A 15571-nucleotide genomic window follows, 5' to 3' on the forward strand; every position below is an offset into this window, starting at 1 on the left:
TAGTATGGTGCAATTTATCACACAATACCTTAATATAAACCCGGTTTAAGGTAGTTAGTACAGCAGTAGTTCATATAAAACAAAACTACCGTACTACAATAATTTACCCATTACATTTTGGTGATAACCTCACTTAAACTTTAATGTACAAACTATATTTTGTTAAATGATAGTTACACTTGGGAAATTACACACTTTTACATCAAACGATCATACAAAACAGTTAAGCCTTGGTAGAGGGCTACTTTAACAGAAAATATAGGTTTTTCTGAGAGATTCAAACTTTTACAAACACTTACATACATTTACAACTCATATTTGCAACAGGTTCAAACGCTTTGATAACAAACCTCGACACTAAAATATTTATGAATTCACCAGCTTAATGCTGATAAACTCTTTCAAAATAACTTGTATTCTCAGGTCATCAGTAGTCAAGTACCGATGCTAGCTTTTGAGAAGATGGAGCGCATTCAAGACTCATCATACTATTTTGATTTAAATTATATTTTTGGTGTCTAAAACTGTACGGAACACGCTTGTATTAAAATTTTATATTTAATGCAATGGATGATGTTGTTTGCTTATTTACATTTACTGTGTTGTGATACTTTACATGACGTCCTCCGCCCCAGAACGTTTCCGCCATTCTTCGTTTTGGGGTGTGACAGATTGGTATCAGAGCATTGTTTATAGTGAAGCAAGTATATCAACCCATAAAAGATATACTAAACTATAAACCCATTTGGGATTAAAACACTCTGACCAAGAGTCTATACTTTAAATACTAAAATAGTTAATTAAGTATACGAGTCTGCATTCATACTAAAACCAGTGTCACAACGACAAGAACAAGAGTATTACGATTGTTAAATATCACAGGTAAGCTAGGGGATGTATGGTCAGTCCTGGGAATGGCATAGCCTGATCAACTATGCTGGTCCGAGGAGTGATTAGCATATGCCCTAGAATAATTGTGATGTGTTAACAAGTCTAAAAACTTACCAACAATGCCACAAAAAGATCAGTGGAACTTAAACTTAAAATACTATAGGTGTATTTTGTGCTATTAACTACATACATACTATATTTTTATACCTCTCTTCTCGCGTAGATTTAAATGGCTGGATTCCATCACGATGACCCGTACTTTCCAAATGAAGGCAACATAGGAATGCTCGATGCAGAGTCTGACAATGAACACCAAATTCCGTTGGATGATCATCAAGCTGAAGGCTTCTCAGATGGATCAGACTCTGAGCCTGAAGTCAACAACCTACCACTCGTAGGTCAACCCCCGAACAACAAACCTCGACCAACTTTTCCAGGTCCTACTCCCTTATGGGCAAACAACTTGAATCGTTGGAGTGATGAACAGGGTCAACCCTTACCATACTTTGGGGACCGAAGCTTTTACAACGTCAGCAATGGTGGCTCTGCTGACCGAGCCCTGCCTGTCATTATCCGTAGAATAACTTGTAATGTCGAGCAAGGTAGAGCAGCCATCGACCGGGTCATGGAGATTGATGCCAACTCAGGTGTCAACACAGTCCGCATCTGCCGTCTTGAAGAAGACATGGAACGGACCCGGAGAACCAATGAAACCCTACAACAACATCTGGTTGCCTCTCAAGCTGAAGTCATGGAACTCCGAGCTCGTCAAAGTGCTCATGAACAACACCTTCAAGAGGTGGTCCGTCAAATGAGAGACCTTAGGGTTCTCCCGAGGAATATTCATCGCCGTTAAATGATGTCTAGTACATCATTATATTTAGGGTTAAGGATTAGCCTTTAACATCTGTGCTCTAAGTAGCACTTGTCTGTAAAATATTCCTAACTTTCAGTACTCTAATTAGGAATCTAAGAACTGTCAAACTTTTCTATATGGTATGATGTAAGACCTACTGTTAGGTCGATTTTCCTTGAACTTATTACATCAGTAATACCAGTATTATTGAAATCTATCTAAATTGTGGGAAAAAATCTATACACTTGTGTTTTCCTACTAATATTTCTTGTTGTGATTTCAAACACTCATTCAACTGTTGGGCTATGGTTAGTTAGTCCATATATCACTCTCACGTTTCTTACAAAATGATTCTTACCATTTTTCTTACCTTTATAAACTTATAGCTGAAAGATGCCTCCTCGCAAATCTCCCAGGAATAATCCTGCACCACCACCTCCTCCGCCTCCGGTCATCGATACTGCAGCCCTAAATGCTGCCGTAGCTGCAGCAGTGGCAACTACCATGGCTCAGTATCACTCTTCTGATGCCAGCAGAGGTGGAACCCCTGTGGAATCAATCCCGGTTGAAACCCCTGTGCGCTCGAGAGAGTGCTCTTACAAGGATTTCACCAACTGCAAGCCGAAGTCCTTTCATGGGACCGGCGGAGTCATTTCTCTCTCGCAATGGTTCTTGAAGACTGAAGCGGTCTTTGAAATTTGTTCATGCCCTGCTGCGAGCAAAGTGAAATACACCGCATGCACCTTTGAAGGAAAGGCCCTGACGTGGTGGAACGGCCACGTTAAATCTCTAACTCTCGTCGTAGCCAACGACATAGGCTGGGAAACGATGAAAGACCTCATGATTGAGGAATACTGCCCGAGGGGCGAGATCCAGAAACTAGAGCAGGAGCTTTGGAGCCTGACCATGAAGGGCACCAACATTGTCGCTTACACCGCCAGATTCAGCGAACTGGTGGCCCTCTGCCCTAATATGGTTCCCACTGAAGGGAAAAAGATCGAAAGGTACATATGGGGGCTTGTGCCTCCGTATCAGGGGAATGTTCTAGCATCAAACCCCGCTACCTTCGACAGTGCCAAACGGTTGGCACAACGACTCATTGACCATGGAGTCAAAACCCCTACAACCACAACCACCCTAGCCATCCCGGAACTCTCCAAACCCGCTGATACTAAGCGGAAATTCTGGGATGAAAAGAAGAAGCAACAGGCTGCCAAAAAGCAGCAAATTGTGGCAATACATGCCGCAATAACCCCTGCTGCTGCTACTACTACTCCGGTGGGTGGGTATGCTGGAAGTTCGCCCAAGTGCAACAAATGCAACTACCACCACAATGGCCCCTGCCATGAAATGCAGTGCTCTAACTGCCACAGGAGAGGACACAGTCCGTTTCTGTAAATCTCCGGCGAGACCGATCGCCCAAGTCCCCGGCTCTGGCGCGAGCCCGACCTGCTATGGATGTGGCGAAGCAGGCCACTATAAGAGGGACTGCCCCAAGGCGAAAAATGCTGGCGGAGCAGGGAGGGTACTAGCGATAGGCCACGGAGAGGCAGTTGCTGACCCGACAGTGGTGACTGGTACGTTCCTCCTCGATGACTCCTATGCATGCATTCTATTCGATAGTGGAGCGGAGCGAAGCTTCGTAAACCATAAATTTACTCGCATGCTTAATCAACCACCACACGCACTCAAAGAACTATTCACAGTAGAAATGGCTAATGGAAAAACTGAAGGTACGAGTAGCATATATTTAGGTTGTACCCTAACTCTAGATAACCATTCATTCCCAATCGATCTCATGCCAGTCTCAATAAAGAGTTTCGACGTTATCGTTGGCATGGATTGGTTAAGCCTTCACCGCGCCGACATCATGTGCTACGAGAAAGCAGTCCGTTTAAACCTTCCGTCTAACGAAACTCTTATAGTCTACGGCGACAAACCCGGTGCAAGTCTTCGCATCATATCAAGTATTCAAGCACAGAAGTATCTGCGTAAGGAATACCATGCATTCCTTGCTCACGTCGTCGACACGAGCCTCGAAACGAAAGGACTAAAGAACATCCCTGTAGTGAGCGACTTCCCCGACATCTTCCCAGAAGAACTACCCGAGTTACCTCCGCAACGACAGGTCGAGTTCAGAATCGACTTAGTCCCAGGAGCTACCCCAGTAGCCAAGTCGCCCTACCGCTTAGCACCAGCTGAGATGCAAGAACTCTCTGGTCAACTTAACGAACTGCTCAGCAAGGGCTTTATAAGACCAAGTTTCTCACCTTGGGGAGCACCGGTCTTGTTCGTTAAGAAGAAAGACGGATCATTCCGTATGTGTATTGACTACAGAGAACTCAACAAACTGACGGTCAAGAATCGTTACCCTCTGCCTCGCATAGATGATCTATTCGACCAACTGCAAGGGGTTAACTATTTTTCTAAGATTGATCTGAGATCCGGATATCACCAGTTACGAGTGCTAGAGGAGAATGTGCCAAAGACATCCTTCCGAACTCGTTACGGACATTACGAGTTTGTGGTGATGCCATTCGGATTGACTAATGCGCCCATAGTCTTCATGGATCTGATGAATAGAGTATGCCGACCTTATTTGGATCAGTTCATCATCGTTTTCATTGACGACATCCTGATCTACTCCCGAAGTAAGAAAGAGCATGGCGATCACCTGCGACAAGTTCTAGAGACATTACGAAAAGAGAAGCTTTATGCGAAGTTCAAGAAATGTGAATTTTGGATCCGGAGAGTCGAATTCTTAGGACACGTGGTAAGCGAAGAGGGAATCCACGTGGACCCATCCAAAATTAAAGCCATTGAGAACTGGTCAGCACCTAAGATGCCGAAAAAAATTCGTCAATTTCTAGGTCTTGCTGTCTACTACCGCAGATTCATTCAGAACTTCTCCCGAATAGCGAAACCTCTTACGACCCTAAACCAGAAAGGTGTGGCCTTTAACTGGGAAGAGAAACAAGAAAGAGCGTTCCAAACGCTCAAACGAGCATTGTGCACCGCACCAATACTATCCCTTCCCGAAGGAATAGAAGACTTCGTAGTCTATTGCGATGCATCGAATCAAGGGCTCGGATGTGTCCTAATGCAGCGAGGTAAGGTCATCGCCTACGCCTCGAGGCAGTTGAAGACACACGAGGTTAACTACACGACCCACGATCTTGAACTAGGAGCAGTGGTGTTTGCTCTGAAGATCTGGAGACATTACTTGTATGGAACGAAGAGCACTATCTTTACCGACCACAAGAGTTTACAACACATTTTCGATCAAAAGGAGCTCAACATGAGACAACGACGGTGGGTCGAGCTACTCAGTGTTTACGAATGCGATATTCGTTATCATCCGGGTAAAGCCAACGTACTAGCAGACTCCCTAAGTCGGAAGGAATATTCTGGTCGAAAAATCAAGTGATTGTCAATAACCATCCATTCACACTTGTCTAATCAAATTCAGACGGCCCAACTTGAAGCCATGAAACCTGAAAATGTGACGAGTGAATCCCTCAGAGGAATGGACAAGAATTTAGAAGCCAAGGGTGACTGAGCCTTATATTTCATGGATCGGATCTGGACACCGAAACACGGTGGTTTTCGAGACTTGGTCATGACCGAGGCGCACAACACTCGGTATTCCGTCCACCCAAGTTCAGATAAGATGTATTTGGATCTTAAAAAGCTATACTGGTGGCCTAATATGAAAGCAGAGATTGCTACCTTCGTGAGTAAATGCCTTACTTGCGCAAAGGTTAAGGTCGAGTACCTGAAGCCCTTTGGTTTATTGCAACAACCAGAGATCCCAGAATGGAAGTGGGAGCGGATCACTATGGATTTCATAACCAAGTTGCCCAAGACAACGGGTGGACTTGATACCATATGGGTCATCGTCGATAGATTGACCAAGTCTGCACACTTCCTACCTATCAAAGAAACCGACAAGATGGAGAAACTTACGAGAACATACATTAGGGAAATCGTACGGCTACATGGTGTACCTATGTCCATTATCTCCGATAGAGATAGTAGGTTTACCTCAAGATTTTGGCAATCACTACAACATTCCCTAGGAACAAGGCTAGACATGAGCACAGCCTACCATCCTCAGACCGACGGACAGAGTGAGAGGACCATCCAAACACTGGAAGATATGTTGCGAGCCTGCGTGATTGACTTTGGGAAGGCATGGGATACTCATTTACCCCTTGTCGAGTTTTCCTATAATAACAGTTATCACACGAGCATCAAGGCTGCTCCATTTGAAGCCCTCTACAGCCGAAAGTGCAGATCCCCTCTGTGCTGGGCTGAGGTGGCTGATACCCAACTAGCAAGGGGGCAAGCTTCCGACATTACTCTTACCGGTCCGAAAATCATCCGGGAAACGACAGAGAAGATCGTTCAGATCCGTGAACGATTGAAAGCTTCTAGAGACCGACAGAAGAGCTACGCAGATAAACGAAGGAAACCTTTGGAATTTCAGGTGGGAGACCGAGTCCTTCTCAAAGTCTCACCCTGGAAGGGCTTGATACACTTCGGCAAGCGTGGGAAGCTTAATCCGAGGTACATAGGGCCTTTCGAAATTCTTGCAAGAGTCGGCCCCGTAGCTTACAAACTCGATCTACCAGACGCACTTCGTAACGTACATTCTACATTCCACGTATCTAACTTGAAAAAGTGTCTATCCGACGAGACTCTCGTAATCCTACTCGACGAGATCAAGATCAAAGAGAGCCTCAATTTTGTGGAAGAACCAGTAGAAATCATGGACCGAGAGGTCAAGCAAACAAAACAAAGTCGCATACCCATCGTGAAGGTTCGCTGGAACGCTAAGCGAGGACCTGAATTCACATGGGAACGCAAAGATCAGATGCAACACAAGTACCCACATCTATTTCCCTAATCCACGAGTGTTCTCTTACTTTGAATTTCGGGATGAAATTCCCTCTAACGGGGGGATGATGTGACAACCCGATATTTCAACTCTTTGTAATGGCCTAATAGGTCAAGTATTGTAAACATTTTTGAGTTAATAAAATTAACTTTGATAATAAAATGTCCAAAAAGTTTCTATTTAAATTCTTCTATGTTTAAATCTCATTAAACCATGATCGTACGTAAAAAGAACGCCCATATCCGACTTCGTATATTGAAGTTATGATTTTTCCAAGTTCAGCTTAGCAACCGACAGCTAAAAACTCGAAACGGAGATCGAGCGACATTTGGCTGGAATGACCTAAACAAGAATCGAAGGTCTCGACAATGGTATTTCAACGGTAAAAAGTCTGACAAAAACCGACGTCAGATAAAGAAGTTATGAATTTTTAAAGAGATTCCTTAATCACGTCATTTTAATAAATAAATAATAAAAATAATTTCGGAATTTGCCAACGGAATCTAAACGAAAGTTGTAGATCGTAGTCTCACCTTCGTGGGGATATAAAGAACGTCGAAAACGGAGTTCGTATGAAGGAGATATGAATTTTGAAGTTTGATAAATAATTTATATATAATTTTTATTAAAAATTCGGTATTATCCGAAGAGGAGTCAGCCTAGGGCCGAGGTACGCGCCGCGTACCCTCGTACGCCCCGCGTACTCGAGGGCACGGCCTCGGATCGTCCACGTCGCCCTATGCGAAGCTACCCGACCCGCCGTCCCATCCGACCCGCTCCATCCGAAATATGTAAGCGATGACGTACGGGTACGCGCTGCGTACGCCCGTACGCCCCGCGTTCGGAGGCGGTTCAGCACCCCTATAAAAGGGATGCGAGCCTTTCCGAAAAATTTGTTCATTTTCTCTCTTTCTCTCACGATCTTGCCTCGATTTTCGTGCCCATTCAAACCCGAAGCTCTGGTCTTTTTGCTCAAGTCCCGAGGGTCGATTTTACTCCCGAGATTCCCGAGAATCCCGAGAAAAATTCATTTCCCGAGACGAAACTCTGCCCGGTTTTCGATCTCGCTATCTTCAAACTTCCAAGTGAGTTCATACCCCTTATTTTACCTTTGAAATGCTTTTAAATGTTTTAAATACTTTATGGGGGGGGGGGGGGGGAATACACGTTAAACACTTATAGTTATTGCTTCGATCACATGTGATTGCATTAATCACATGTGATTAATAACTAGGAAACCAATGATTTTATCACTGTTCAAACTGTTTTACTTCAAAATGTTTTACAAGCTCTTTTACTTATCAAATGCTTTATTGTAAACTTTGTTTTACTACCTATAAATTTGCATGCCCATATATGTATAGCTGTATAAATAATGTTTAAAGGGCTTAGGAAAGCCACCTGTCCTATTTCCTTTTCCTCAATTTGGATGTGGTCTGGTGGAACTTCGGGTGACCATCCGAGGGTCGTTTCAATATTAGTTATATATCATATATACATGTATTGACATAAAAGTACTCCCATATTCATACTTATCAGCACCTCGTTAGTAAGTTACCATCGGGGTAACACGGTATCATACTACTACAATTTCTAGATCAACGAGTCAGTTCATTCAGGAGTCAATACTTATTACTAAGAGAACATATACAACGATACTAGAACAAGTAACATTATATTGCATATACACGAATACGTTAACAATTGTGATCCACTGTATGGGAGCATGTCTTAATTGACATGACCCGAGTTGTAGCCAGAGTCTCTTGGAGGGAGAGCGTGAGTTTGCGTATAGATCTATACTGGATTGACTATCCTACACCTCGCTGCTAGCTACAGTGGGACCGATAGGTCTGCGGGTGCCAAACGTCATACCTTATTTTTCGACTATACGTTGTCGATGTTACCAGTCGATAGTATGGTGCAATTTATCACACGATACCTTAATATAAACCCGGTTTAAGGTAGTTAGTACAACAGTAGTTCATATAAAACAAACCTACCGTACTACAATAATTTACCCATTACATTTTGGTGATAACCTCACTTAAACTTTAATGTACAAACTATATTTTGTTAAATGATAGTTACACTTGGGAAATTACACACTTTTACATCAAACGAGCATACAAAATAGTTAAGCCTTGGTAGAGGGCTACTTTAATAGAAAATATAGGTTTTTCTGAGAGATTCAAACTTTTACAAACACTTACATACATTTACAACTCATATTTGCAACAGGTTCAAACGCTTTGATAACAAACCTCGATACTAAAATATTTATGAATTCACCAGCTTAATGCTGATAAACTCTTTCAAAATAACTTGTATTCTCAGGTCATCAGTAGTCAGGTACCGATGCTAGCTTTTGAGAAGATGGAGCGCATTCAAGACTCATCATACTATTTTGATTTAAATTATATTTTTGGTGTCTAAAACTGTACGGAACACGCTTGTATTAAAATTTTATATTTAATGCAATGGATGATGTTGTTTGCTTATTTACATTTACTGTGTTGTGATACTTTACATGATGTCCTCCGCCCCAGAACGTTTCCGCCATTCTTGGTTTTGGGGTGTGACACCCTGTCCATATTTCATGAGTTGTTTTGGCAACCTTTTTAGTAGGGATAATATTGAGTATATAGGTGGATTTTCCTAAGGCATACCCCAGAAGGAAATGGGAAGAGGGGCTAGACTAATCATGGAACAAACCATGTCTAATAAGATTCGATTACGCCTCTTAGCCACACAATTAAGTTGTGGTGTCCTAGGAGGAGTGAATTGTGAAACTATTCTACACTCCTTGAGGTAGTCGTGGAACTCGATACTAAGATACTTTCTTCCTCCATCAGATTGGAGCATCTTTATCTTCCTGCCTAATTAAATCTCGACTTTATGTTTAAAATCTTTGAATTTTTTAAAGGTTTCTAATTTATGTTTGATCAAGTATATATAACCATATATACTATAATCATTTGTAAACGTTACATAAAATCGATTAGCATCTCTTGTGGTGGATCTGAAGGGTCCACACACATATATGTGTATGAGGTCCAACAAACCTTCACCTCTTTCACAAGATCAAATGAAAGTTGATTTTGTAATCTTGCCCAAAAGATAAGATTTGCATTCATCATTTGGCCTTAGGTCAAAACATTCCAAGACTCCATCCTTTTGGAGTTGGGCCATGCGTTTCTTGTTAATGTGCCCAAGATGACAATGACACAAGCATTCCTTGTCTAGAACATTATACAAATCAATATGAAATACACTATTTCCTAAGTTATCAACACAAGTCACAATTTCATACACACCATTATAAGGTAAAGGTTCAAATATAAAAACAACATTTTTATAAACTAGAATTAAACCATTCAATTCATCAAAAGATTAGCGAAAACCTTATCTAAACAATGCATGAAAAGAAATAATGTTTTGTGTCATTTCTAATGAGTAGCAACAATCAATTAAACTAATTCTAACATTACTACTAAGCACGAACTGATAAGTACCAATCTTGGTAACAGGAGAAGATAAACTATTTCCCATGATCAGATTCATCCTCCCATGCTCTACCTCCTCACTTTCTTTTAGCCCCTGCAAATCAGAACAAATGTGAAAACCACATCCTGTATCAAGGACTCAAGAATGAGTAGATGGTGTGTTATTAGTTTGAATAGCGTATATACATGCTGAAGATGGCTTCACCTTTCCATCCTTGATGTCTTGCAAGCATTTGGGGCAACTCCTCTTCCAATGACCCTTGGCATTGCAATAGTAACAAATGTCCTCTTTGGGGTCACTAACAGCCGAAATGTCATATTTGGGCTTTGCCTTTTACCCATTTCTCGATGGCCCTGCATGGACCTTGTTCTTCAAGTTAGCTTTGGGAGCAACCTTCCTTTTCTTCCCTTTACCTTTTTCAATGGCGAGAACAGGAGCATTCTCAGGAGGGGTTGAATTTTTCTCCTTTAATCTCGACTCAACAGTCTGTAGCAAGTTGTGGAGTTGGGCCAATATGGTTTCTATGTTGTTTAAATGGTAAATTAAAATAAACTGATCATAACAAATTGGCAAGGAGTTCACGACCATGTCAATGGCCAACTCCTCGTCAAAGTGCATATTAAGCTTGACTAGGCACTCCACATATCTTTGCATTCTTTGGGCATGGTTGCAGACAGACTGTCCTTCTTTCATCTTGCAAGCTTAAGGGACTTGGCCACTTCCAACTTCTCTTGACGAGATCTCTTGTGGTACTTTTCCACATAGTCATTGTTCATCTCATAAGGCTAGTAGTCCTAATAGAACCTCAGTAATTCAGGAGTCATTGTGGCGACCATGATGCAATCAATTTTTGTTGCATAGTCGTAATGTTTTCTATAGGAGGCTAGTTGTTAAGGAGTAGCAATGCCTTCATCGACTTCAATGAGATTTTCTTCAAGGACATATTCTTTGACCTCGAAGCGAAGATCCATTCTGATGTTACACATCCGATCATTATAGTTGGGGCCATCAAAAGTCACTTTGGAGACGATAGAGAGTAGGGAGAAACCCGAGTGGTGGGTAGAAGATGATGGAGCAGAAACATCAACATGAGTAGACATCTATAAAGAAAAAGAAAAATAGTTTTAGTTAGATGAAAATTATATATCCTTAATATTTTAATCCATAATAAATGATTAAGGCTAGGATCCAAAATAACAATTCACAACTAAGAAGAGGGATGCCATAATCTTATTACAAATTTATGAAGGTAGGTAAAAGAAATTCACCAATTTCAAACTATGAAATTCCTAGATCTTTGAGATTTGTTGAATCTATAAATGACATGTTTAATCTTAGATTATGCTCTTCTATTTGTGACTGGGATACCGAGGATCACAAACAAGATGAGCATAACCATATAAATTAGCTTGGCACTCTCAATGTCATTTTTCATCTCATTTTAATGTGTCGATTAACCACCCGCGCTCCATTAACAACCAATAATTTTCGAGATGCCCATTATTACTCTTTATTGTCACTAGTGTGTCGGTTAACCACACACGCTCCACTAGTTACTATAAAGTAAAATGTACAATTTTATGGAGTAGCATACTTTTCACATTTTCCTAAAGTAACTAAGAGCGGGACTTTATAAAAGAGTTTAGTTACTATTTATGTCATTATACTTATTAATGAAGTTAAGTCCAATCAAATCCATTCCGCTAATGACCCTTCACCATACAATAATGTAACGCCTGTGTTTCCAGGCTTGCCATTTTTATCAATTTAATGGTCTAGGTTAACCTTTTAACCCGTTTTGAAATAATAAGATTGTATTATTTGAGTATTATGTGTTTTGTGCTTAATTGCTTAATTATGTGGTTTGATTAATTAAGAATAAAAATAAGCATCAAAATTTAAGTATAAGATAAACTTGATATCTTTAGATAATGTTGTAGTAGTTGAAACAAGGTTTCCGAAGATATAAAGAATGCCGAAATCCGAGTTATAACGAGGGAGTTATGACCTGTCGAAGTTTCGCGACGGAACCGGCAACGCTGAATAACGTAAAAAGTGAAATTTACGTTAAATCGATATTTAGCCTTAGTGATCTAAACGAGAATCGAAGATCTCGTTGTTAGTATCAAAGCGATAAAAAGTTAGGCGAGAACGGACGTCAAACGAAGAAGTTATGAATTTATAACGAAATTTTCTGTCCCGGCATATTAAAAATAAATAATAAAAATAAAGTCAAAATTAGCCGACAGAGTCTAAACGAAAGTTGTAGAGCATAGTCTCACCTTTCCGTGGATATAAAGAACGTCGAAAACGGAGTTCGTATGAAGAAGATATGAATTTCCGAAGTTTGATAAATAATTTGTATTTATTTTTAAATCAAAAATCCGGCATTATCCGAAGGGGGAGTCACAGATCTGATCCGAGGTACGCGCCGCGTACTCGAGTACGCCCCGCGTACAGCCAAAGTGTCGACACTTCGGATGACGCATGCGATGACGCATTTCGGAAGCAGTATGCGTTGCGTACTGCTGTACGCCCCGCGTAACTCGGACTTCCAGCCTACTATAAATAGGATGAGAGGGGTCCGGGTTTAATTGCTAATTTCCTCTCGTTTTTGTGCCGAAGCTCTGCGTTTTTACCCCCGAAGCCCCGGTAATATTCCCGAGATCCCGAAGATCCCGAGAAGTGCGGTTTCCGAGCCGAAGCTCTGCCCGCGAGAAGTTCGATTTTTGTGGAGATCTTCCAGATCTGTTGTGGATTACTACTTCTGCAAGTCGTAGTGCTGTCCGATCATCTTCTGATTAAGTGAGTGTATACTACCTTTCATAAACGCAATAATAATACAAGTATGGTTCGAGTGTATTAAGTTTATTGTCGTTTATAAGTGTGAATGCGTTGTTACTTTCTCATAACGTATAACTATGAAGTATTTTATACGAGATACATGTTATGTGTATATTTTGTTGTTATGTGTGTGAATGTATATTCACTTTCTTCTATCTTACATATCTGATTATTTCTATATGAAATACGTGTTATGTGTGTGTTCCTCATCTGTTATATGGAAAATGTATTGGTCAAGCATGCTATACAGGTTTTGAAAATATGTATAAAAATGTATGTTTTTATCTACTAATATGTTGGGTAGAACATGGGTAGATAGTTGGTGTGTAATAAACAGATGAGAGGCCTCGTTGTTGTTTGATCCAGTCATCTAGTGGAATTTAGATGACGACCACGGACTTTTCTAGACAGTCCAGTGGAACGCTAGAAGGCTCATAACCTGTAGGTGTTAATGAACTTGGGTGTTCATTCGCTGTATTCCATCCCCCTCATGGTTGCCTTATTTGACTTATATTGCTGAGGAAACCCCGCAGCATGTGTTGTCACCCCGATGAAAATATTCTTAGATTAGGTCCCTTGTGTTAGTTATTTTAGGGACATAAAGTGAGAATAACAGGAATGAGTAACTGGGTTATTGTTGGTTGATAATAATAAATTTAATTATTTATTGTGGGTTGAAAACCCTATATGCTCACCAGGCTCCCAAGCCTGACCCACTCAGTTTTATTTGTATTACAGGAAGTGGCGCAAGGGCGTAAGATGGATGAACCATCAAGTTGTTTTGTTTACAAGTCTGTATATGTAAATATTTGTTGAATGACTTGTAATGTTATCGTTTATGCTTGTTGGTCTATATCGGAACATGACACCCCGAGTTTTGATTATATAATGAAAAATACATTTCTTTTATGAAATGCTTTGGTAAACATTGTTTTATCATATTTTGTTTTTGGGAACAAATTCCGCAACTCTTTCAAATCAAAAGGATTTACTCTGAATTTATTTTAAAAGCATAAATGAAAATCAGTCTTTTCTGGCTGAGATTTTGGGGATGTCACAAATAAAGCGGTGGGTAAGAATGGATACCCAATGACGGTCATTTTATAAGTCATTTCCTTAAACTACCTTATAATATGGCTTCGTGAATGAGGCGTAGTAACGATTTTACCGACTTAGTCTTATACATATAGTAATTATTAAATTTTAATTTATTATATATATATATATATATATATATATATATATATATATATATATATATATATATATATATATATAAGGTGTATTTTAAAACTTTTCAAAATACAAGGTTTAAATTAAATTTTCGAAATTAAGGAATTATTTTAATTTAAAATAAACCAATTATGTTTTTGATATTTATCTTTTAATTAATCAAATAACTAAATATAATTAAAACACAAGGATAATACACAAATTCAAGATAAGGATATCTGATTAGAAAGGATAATTATTCAGTTTTATACAATTAAAAATTATCGAAAGTAATTATCCTAATCAATTTATCAATTATGACAAAAAACGATTTTAGCTGATCTAATGGTCCACCACGTTGTGGTAGATAATTACCACGTCGTGGTGGAACGAAAAAGAACGTGAGTCCGCAGATCACCATATCATGGTGGAAAAACAACACGTCATGGTGGGGCGACAGAATGACGATACTGTCTTCCTCCTCCGGGTTTAGTTCAAGTTCAAGAAATGTGAATTCAATTGTTACACAACCATACGCTTCGACACTATTGATGGGTTTAACATGTATTAACGTAGATAAATCGTTAACACTTAAGGGTACATGCAACCTAAAGATCTAAGTCATAATACTATTGATGTAACATTCTATTGAACAACAAGAACACACTAACCCTATATAATTTCAAAAATTGTAGAAGAAACAACATACCTTTTGATTATTGTAGTAAAGTATCAAGAATCCTTTCTTCAATAACTCGGAAGCTAACACCACAAGTGTCGTGCCTCTTATGGTTCACACTCAACACTAGCAACAAGAAGTTTTTGAGAGAGGAGAGAGGTGATGATTTTCGGCCATCTTTAGAGTAAGATGAGTGGTTAGCCGAAAATTGAAAGCTATGGATTATTATATAGTGCAACTTGGAAACCCTAGATAACCATAAATGAATAAAATAATATTTATTCAATTTGGTAATTATCCAACTTCATATTTATTTGAAAGGAATATTCCAGATACCCTAGAATACCTTAATTTCGTCCACCTCCTTCCAAGGAAGGTTTTGTACTCTTTCTTGTTCAACTATTGAACAATTGCACTTTAATCATTGTACTTTTAATTAATACAATTAATCCTAAAATTATTCTAATTTATTTTTGATTAATTACTAATTAAATATTACTATTTCTATTTAATATATTATTTTCATAACATAGTAATAAATTTGCTTATTGCTATTTATTAATCATATAATAAATCAATAAATCAGTCTCTCTCTCTCTCTCCCTCTCTCTCTCTCTCTTTCTGTCTCACTCTCTCTCTAAAAGTCATCTTATTCAATTACTAGGTTTGAGGGCAACCCAAA

The sequence above is a fragment of the Lactuca saligna genome, chromosome 9 (genome assembly GCF_052625555.1).
Source record: "Lactuca saligna cultivar CGN05327 chromosome 9, ASM5262555v1, whole genome shotgun sequence".
In the NCBI taxonomy this organism is placed as follows: Eukaryota; Viridiplantae; Streptophyta; class Magnoliopsida; order Asterales; family Asteraceae; genus Lactuca; species Lactuca saligna.